An 8,943-nucleotide genomic window follows, 5' to 3' on the forward strand; every position below is an offset into this window, starting at 1 on the left:
TGGTTACAGAAAATACCAACATCTAAAAACAAGAAATATGGTTCCCTGACATAAAAGAGCGGCGGTTCAAATAGTTTGTAAGTATAGATAGGCGGGGGGGAAATGTGAAAATGTGGACTTTAGCCAAGACGGCAGCAGGGGAGCATTTTTCATTGGCCAGCCATCTTTGTGTTGTCACATTAACTTTGTCATTTACCGTAACCCTGACAGATTGATGGAGTTCTGTGTTCAGATTGGATGTCAAGGGTTCAAAGAGGATGATGAAAAAGGATGCACAAAATGATGATCCCATCAGGACCATTATATAAATGCCACTCTGCCCCTTAAAGTGTTATTATAGGAACCACATTCAGGTGGAGTTGTTGATTGCTTAGAAACCTGAAGATTCTGCATCGTTCTGAAATCTGTTTTCATTAGAACATCAGGTTATGGGGGGGAACTCCGTGCAAGACTCCATGCTCCCCCCTCAATCATTATGTGATGCTAAGTGCATTAGTTATGTGTTAATTAGCCCTCTCGTTAATGGACTGACTAATGATATCCATTCTGTTTTGGGGCCTGCGGTCAACAAGTCCAAAATCACAGATGACTGTAATCTCTCCCTGTTTATTTTAGGGAACAATCCTTTTTTCTAGTTATGTGTGTGCATGCATAACTCTCCCCTGTGAGTGTTTTTCATAGATTGAGTCATGTTTACTATGCTTTGTACTATGCTGAATTCCTCTAACTGACATGGACAGTGAATTCAAATGACAGCTCTGTATAAAATCAAAGGGAAAAAACGAAACGCATACAGCATGTTATACAGCACCCCTCGTCATGCATTGTGTGGCTATACTGTATCTTCAAAGTGTAAACTCATACCTCATGTCTCGAGTCACAGTCCTCCTCTGACATCTGTGAGGCCAGTGGGAGTTGGGCTGGGGCTGGTAGGAGGCACTAACCATGACCAGACATTGACCCAATCTACCCCTTGACTCTGTGGCTCAGAAGGGAAAGCTAGTGCAGTTATGGGTCATATTATAGCTCCCCGAGATGCTCATTCTATCTGGGAAGAGACAAGGAAAACCACAGGCCAACCACTGTCCAAGCCCAACCACTGTCTCCACACAGCCTGTGATGGTGCAATGTGTTTACACTGACTCGACCCACGCACCCACTAACACCACCTTTCTCAGCTCACTAACCCAGCACCCACAATACTAACATAAACAATGGGCAGGTGTTATGTAATGGTCCTGAGTGGTTGTAAAGTCCCTCGACCCTGTTCCTGGTTACAAGGCTGGCGACAGGCCCGAGTCACCCTTCCGGCTCAGGCCTGCTCCCCTGCGGTCATCTCGTAAGGCAGCAGCACAAAGCCAAACAGAATCAGTGGTCAGGGTTGTGGCAAGGTGCACTGAGGCTGGGGAGACCAGGTTGTAAAGCACCTGACCTGTTAGAGGGGATGATCCTGAGGATATCACAGGGAAGTGGCCATGGCTCCCTGTGTTTGTACAGGTGATAGAGACAGACCTGTCTATTACAGTATGGTTTATCTGGCCATGAGAGCATTGAGGAGTGAGAGGGTGTCAGACAAATACAGACATGGTGGTCCTCTATTGGCCCTGAGGATGTGGTCTGAGAATTCAGCAAACAGGATGGAAGTCCAGTGTGCCCCTGACATCCCCCAGATGTGAGAAGGATGTTCTCTGTAAGCAGGCAGGTCAGCTAATAAGCACAGCATCCCGTTTCCACTGGTGGGATAGATGCTAGGTTGTTCATGTTGTGTGTGTAGACTAGAATGGAAAACTCCCCACTGGGAACACGCTGGTTGAATCAACGTTGTTTCCATGTCATTAAAATGGAATTACTTTGAACCAATGTGGAATAGATGTTGATTTGACGTCTGTGCCCAGTGGGTCCTAACTCCCTTCTGTCATGTTTTTTCAAAATCGAACCCAGAAGCAGACCAGGACAAGGAGAGTAGGAAGAAGGTGAGTATTTATTTACAAGTGAATGTGAATGGGTAGATATATCCAGGTGGTGTAGCGGGCAGCGGTGGTGAGTTGATGGGAGTAAATAGGTGGATCCAATGGGGAAGCAGAATCCTCCGACGACCAGGTGGGAATGGGGTAAATGATCCGGGTGAGTAACTGAAGACAGAACAAACGGAGGTAAGTTTAAGGCAAGCAATACGTAAAACAAAACAAAACAAATTCTATCCAACTTGAGGCTGATACTATGGCACAACATACTGTTCATGGCTAACGATCCGGCAGGGAATGGATGTCAGAAGAGGAGAGATGATGATCAGGACCAGGTGTGCAGATAGCTGATGGGATACAGGTGCGGGTAATCAGAACTCCCAACTGGCTACATTGCCCGGCAACCAGACAGGGTGCGTTCCAGGACGCCGGAAAAAACACTCCAGGACAGAAAACAGGCAAAAAACAGACTCAGGAAACGGGATTCGTGACACCTTCTCCTACTGATTGTGCAGAGTGTCGTAGAGCACATGGGGGCACATGTAGGAACCCAACCTGGTGGATGGATGCATAGCAGTATTTTACAACTGGACACTCACCACCACATACTGGCAACAAAAAAGAGATGAGTGATTCTCTTTAGTCTCCCTCCTGTTCTCCCCTCCCATTCTAATCAGTCTGGTTGAGCTACTAGCTCTAATCAGCTAAATGGATGGTCTGCTCTGGGTGAATATTGATGATGTTGAGAGGTGGGGACCTTGAAACCTCCCCTGGGGTCTTCTCGGGGGGATTATTATTGAATATTGTTGTGGCAGAATTAGAATTTTCCGCAACAATACTATTACTATTGTATTGTGTAAAATGGTGTGTATAACATTTCAAGAACATATCAGTAATGTATTTTATTATGAGTATATCAGTATCAGTAGTTTGCTATTTGCACTATGATATGGTTTCATTTATATCTCTCAATATATACAATATGTATTGAGGGGAGGGGGTGGTGTCACGTTCGGTACGGCGGTCGACGTCATCGGCCTTCTAGCCAATCCACTTTTCATTTTCCATTTGTTTGTCTTTGTTTTACACACCTGGTTTCAATTCCCCAATTACATGTTCATTATTTAACCCTGTTTTCCCCATGGTTTTTGTATGTGTTTGTTTTATGTATTTCGGTCCTATTGTGTGGGCTTGGTATTACTGCATGTATTTGATACTTATTACTCATCTATGCTGTCCTGCGCCTGACTCCTCTGCACCAGCTACACCCAGACCTTTTACAGGGGGGGTTAAGGCATCGGAGCTATTTTGTTCTAGACACACGCAGCTAGTCATGTATTCAGCATATCAAACAGTAGAATGATCAATGTGTCTTAGTGTATGTGAGATTGCATGGGAACTAAGCCAGGAGATCATTGTTTAAACCTCTCATCCTCTGTATGAGTGTCTTGGGATCCTTAACAACCACTGAGACCAAGACCTCCACTGGATGTCTTCTTCTTATCTGTTAAATGGACAGCACCAGGGAGGAGAGGAGAGGAGAGGAGAGGAGAGGAGAGGAGAGGAGAGGAGAGGAGAGGAGAGGAGAGGAGAGGAGAGGAGAGGAGAGGAGAGGAGAGGAGAGGAGAGGAGAGGAGAGGAGCTGAAAGAAAAAGCAAACGAGTGTTAACACAGACGATCTTAGTGATGAGTATTGACAGCCAGGCACAGTGAGGTACTAATCTGATTGGTTGGTGGCCTGGTATTGAATAGCCATCAGTGATAATCTCCTCTCTCTTCCTCCCTGCTTCCTTCCCTTCCACAATGTGATCTGAGCTCAGGCTCTCATTGAACTCTGCAGGCACTGGACTTCCTCAGCTCCATTCTATTGAATAATATTTACTAATGAATTATGACATTTAATAGGATAATAAAAGTGTGTGCCTGATCCAATGAAATAAACCATATAAATAAATTATACACCAATTGTGAAATGGCAATCCAAAGAATGCTTACTTATGAAGCCTACATTATGTTGATGTGTGTGCTTCAATATGTATTTAGTTTGTTTGTGTGTAATTTTACTTGCCATCCAGGGCGGATGTGGAAAGATAATGTGTCTGTCTGTCTGTCTGTCTGTCTGTCTGTCTGTCTGTCTGTCTGTCTGTCTGTCTGTCTGTCTGTCTGTCTGTCTGTCTGTCTGTCTGTCTGTCTGTCTGTCTGTCTGTCTGTCTGTCTGTCTGTCTGTGTTGTGCATATGCTTATTTGCACGGGTCAGTCTGACCATATTGTTTGCCTCATTGGCAGTGATCAAAGCCTTTAACCTTGTGTGGCTGGGACAGGTTCAAGCTAATGTCCTAGAAATCCACAATAAGCAAACAAGGAAAAAATAAATGTTCTGTGTGCGTGTGCATTTGCATGGGTGTGTTTGTGTGCGTGTGCATGTGTTTGCGTGTGTTAGTACAGCACGTGCCATGCAAGTGTGTATACAGGATGTGTTTGTGGCAGTGTGTGGCATGCTTATGTCTCTATGTTTTTGTGGCAGTGTGTGGCATGCTTATGTCTCTATGTTTTTGCAAATGGATGCTAGAATTTGCACTTGAACTCTTTCCCCTTTCCTCCTCCTCCTTTTCTCCTCCTCCTTTTCTCCTCCTCCTTTTCTCCTCCTCCTTTTCTCCTCCTCCCTTTCTCCTCCTCCTTTTCTCCTCCCCCTTTTCTCCTCCTCCTTTTCTCCTCCTCCCTTTCTCCTCCTCCTTTTCTCCTCCTCCTTTTCTCCTCCTCCTTTTCTCCTCCTCCTTTTCTCCTCCCCCTTTTCTCCTCCCCCTTTTCTCCTCCTCCTTTTCTCCTCCTCCTTTTCTCCTCCTCCTTTTCTCCTCCTCCCTTTCTCCTCCTCCTTTTCTCCTCCTCCTTTTCTCCTCCTCCTTTTCTCCTCCTCCTTTTCTCCTCCCCCTTTTCTCCTCCTCCTTTTCTCCTCCTCCTTTTCTCCTCCCCCTTTTCTCCTCCCCCTTTTCTCCTCCTCCTTTTCTCCTCCTCCTTTTCTCCTCCTCCTTTTCTCCTCCTCCTTTTCTCCTCCTCCTTTTCTCCTCCTCCCTTTCTCCTCCTCCTTTTCTCCTCCTCCTTTTCTCCTCCTCTCTCTAACTTGCTGTATTTTCATCATCTCTCTCTCCAATCAGCAGCCCAATAAACCTCTTCATAGACAACCTTACATACTGCATCCCTACAGGCTATATACTGCTCTTTGTGTCCCTTATCATTCCAGCCACAAAGCAATAGCCTTGCTGTTATATCATCACAGTGTCCACTCTATACAAACCCCATCCGTATCAGAATTGTTTACAGGTGAAAAAGACCGTCCAACAACAATCACAGAAATATCCAGACATGCCATTTCATAACAGGAAGGAATATATATTACGTCAGGTTATTTGTAACAGCACTCTATCTATCTGTGGCCACAGCTCTTGAGGCAACAGGGAAAGTTTTTCCATCCCACTACATCTTCATCCAGCAACACATGATGAGAATTAGAGTTTATTAAAATGTCTGAAGGTTCAATAGAGCTCAGGGTCAGAAAGAGGTAAACCCAGTCCTCGTCGGCTAGGAGAAGGTCTTCTCATAGCCTTCTCCTCAGTGGATTTGTAGCATCAACTCTGTCATAAGTTGTTAATGTACAGTATGTTGCAGAGCAGTGGTTGAGGTTCATGATTTAGCAGGTACCAGTCCCTGAGAAACAGACGCAGATTCAAAATGAACTGGAACTCAGTTTTACTGGTGCCCAATTATTAGCCTTAATTGTTTCCTGCAACATTTTACTTGAGGTTTCCCTCAACCTGGGATTTGCAGGTGGATGTAGGGGGGACAGGATGGGCTGGGGAAGGTTCAGTTCTTGAAAAGCTGGATAGTAAAAATATTTATATTTTTATTTTATTGGGCACATACACACGGTTAGCAGATGTTATTGCGAGGGTAGCGAAATGCTTGTGCTTCTAGTTCTGACAGTGCAGCAATATCTAACAAGTAATCTAACAATTCCACAACAGCTACCAAAAACACACAAATCTAAGTAAAGGAATGGAATAAGAATATATAAATATACGGATGAGCAATGACAGAGCGGCATAGACAAGATGCAATAGATTGTATAAAATACAGTATATACAGTTGAAGTCGGAAGTTTACATACACCTTAGCCAAATACATTTAAACTCAGTTTTTCACAATTCCTGACATTTAATCCTAGTAACATTTCCCTGTCTTAGGTCAGTTAGGATCACCAATTTATTTTAAAAATGTTAAATGTCAGAATAATAGTAGAGAGAATGATTTATTTCAGCTTTTATTTCTTTCATCATATTCCCAGTGGGTCAGAAGTTTACATACACTCAATTAGTATTTGGTAGCATTGCCTTTAAAATATTTAACTTGGGTCAAACGTTTTGGGTAGCCTTCCACAAGGTTCCCACAATAAGTTGGGTGAATCATTTCTCCTGACAGAGCTGGTGTAACTGAGTCAGGTTTGTAGGCCTCCTTGCTCGCATACGCTTTTTCAGTTCTGCCCACAGATTTTCTATGGGATTGAGGTCAGGGCTTTGTGATGGCCACTCCAAAAACTTGACTTTGTTGTCCTTAAGCTATTTTGCCACAACTTTGGAAGTACGCTTGGGGTCATTGTCCATTTGGAAGACCCATTTGCGACCAAGCTTTAAATTCGTGACTGATGTCTTGTGATGTTGGTTCAATATATCCACATAATTTTCCTCCCTCATGAAGCCATCTATTTTGTGAAGTGCGCCAGTCCCTCCTGCAGCAAAGCACCCCCTCAACATGATGCTGCCACCCCCGTGCTTCACATTGGGTTGGTGTTCTTCGGCTTGCAAGCCTCCCCCTTTTTCATCCAAATATAACGATGGTCATTATGTCCAAACAGTTCTATTTTTGTTTCATCAGAACAGAGGACATTTCTCCAAAAAGTAAGATCTTTGTCCCCCATGTGCAGTTGCAAACCATAGTCTGGCTTTTTTATGGCGGTTTTGGAGCAGTGCCTTCTTCCTTGCTGAGCGTCCTTTGAAGGTTATGTCGATATAGGACTTATTTAACTGTGGATATAGATACTTTTGGACCTGTTTCCTCCAGCATCTTCAAAAGGTCCTTTGCTGTTGTTCTGGGATTGATTTGCACTTTTCTCACCAAAGTACGTTCATCTCTAGGAGACAGAACGCGTCTCCTTCCTGAAAAGTATTTCTATGTTTCGGCCTAGTATGGTTCTCAATCAGAGGCAGGTGTCATTAGTTGTCTCTGATTGAGAATCATACTTAGGTAGCCTGGGTTGCACTGTTTGTTTGTGGGTGATTGTCTATGTTGATTGCTTGTTTCAGCGCAGTTCGCATTAGCTTCACGGTTGTTATTTCGTTTACTGTTTTTGTATAGGGTTTCAGTGTTCAGTGTTTTCTTTATTAAAATTAATGATGAACACATGCCACGCCGCATTTTGGTCCTCCGATCCATCTCGCCTCTCCTCTTCAGATGAAGAGGAGGACGACCGTGACATAAATAAAGTGTGCGCCTGATCACAACTCTCTGCTCTCCTGCATCTGACTCCGCTTTTAGTACGCACGCCAGTGACAGATGTCAAACAAAGAGGCACTGAGTTTGAAGGTAGGCCTTGAAATACATCCTCACCTCCATTTGACTCAAATGATGTCAATAAGCCTATCAGAAGCTTCTAAAGCCATGACATAATTTTCTGGAATTTTCCAAGCTGTTTACAGTCTACTTAGTGTATGTAAACGTCTGATCCACTGGAATTGTGATTTAGAGAAATAATCTGTCTGTAAACAATTGTTGGAAAAATAACTTGTGTCATGCACAAAGTAGATGTCCTAACTAACTTGGCAAAACTATAGTTTGTTAACAAGAAATTTGTGGAGTGGTTGAAAAACGAGTTTTAATGACTCCAACCTAAGTGTAAGGGGTGCGAACTGGTGGCAGAGAAGTCAGACGCAGGAGAGAAATAACTGTGTTTCCAACGGCGCAGTTTATTAACAAAACCCACCGGAAAACAGATTAATAAAATAAATGGGTACATAACCCAACGCACACCAGGACAGACGTTCACAAGCACTACAATAAACAATCACCGACACGAGGGGGAACAGAGGGTTAAATACACAACATATAATTGATGTTATTGGAACCAGGTGTGAAGACAAGACAAAACCAAAGGAAAATGAAAAGAGGATCAGCGATGGCTAGAAGGTCGGTGACTTCTACCGCCGAACACCGCCCGAACAAGGAGATGGATCAACTTTGGCGGAAGTCGTGACACTAAGTGTATGTAAACTTCCGACTTCAACTGTACATATGAGATGAGTAATGCAAGATATGTAAACATTATTAACGTGTCATTATTAAAGTGTCTAGTGATCCATTTATTAAAGTGGCCAATGATTTCAAGTCTGTATGTAGGCAGAAGCCTCTCTGTGTTAATTATGGCTGTTTAACAGTCTTATGGCCTTGAGATAGAAGGTGTTTTTCAGTCTCTCTGTCTCAGCTTTGATACACCTGTATTGACCTCGCCTTCTGGATGGTAGCGGGGTGAACAGGCAGTGGCTCGAGTGGTTGTTGTCCTTGATGATCTTTTTGGCCTTCCTGTGACATCGGGTGCTGTAGGTGTCCTGGAGGGCAGGAAGTTTCGCTCCGGTGATGTTTTGTACAGACTGCACCACCCTCTGGAGAGCCATGTGGTTGAGGGCGGTGCAGTTGCAGTTGCCATACCAGGTGGTGATACAGCCCGACAGGATGCTCTCAATTGTGCATCTGTAAAAGTTTGTGAAGGTTTTAGGTGACAAGACAAATTTCTTCAGCCTCCTGAGGTTGAAGAGGTGCTGTCGCGCCTTCTTCACCACACTGTCTGTGTGGGTGGACCATATCAGTTTGTCTGTGATGTGTATGACGAGGAACTTAAAACGTTCCATCTTCTCCACTGCTGTCCCTTCGATGT

Source organism: Oncorhynchus kisutch, linkage group LG10, assembly GCF_002021735.2.
Source record: "Oncorhynchus kisutch isolate 150728-3 linkage group LG10, Okis_V2, whole genome shotgun sequence".
NCBI lineage: Eukaryota > Metazoa > Chordata > Actinopteri > Salmoniformes > Salmonidae > Oncorhynchus > Oncorhynchus kisutch.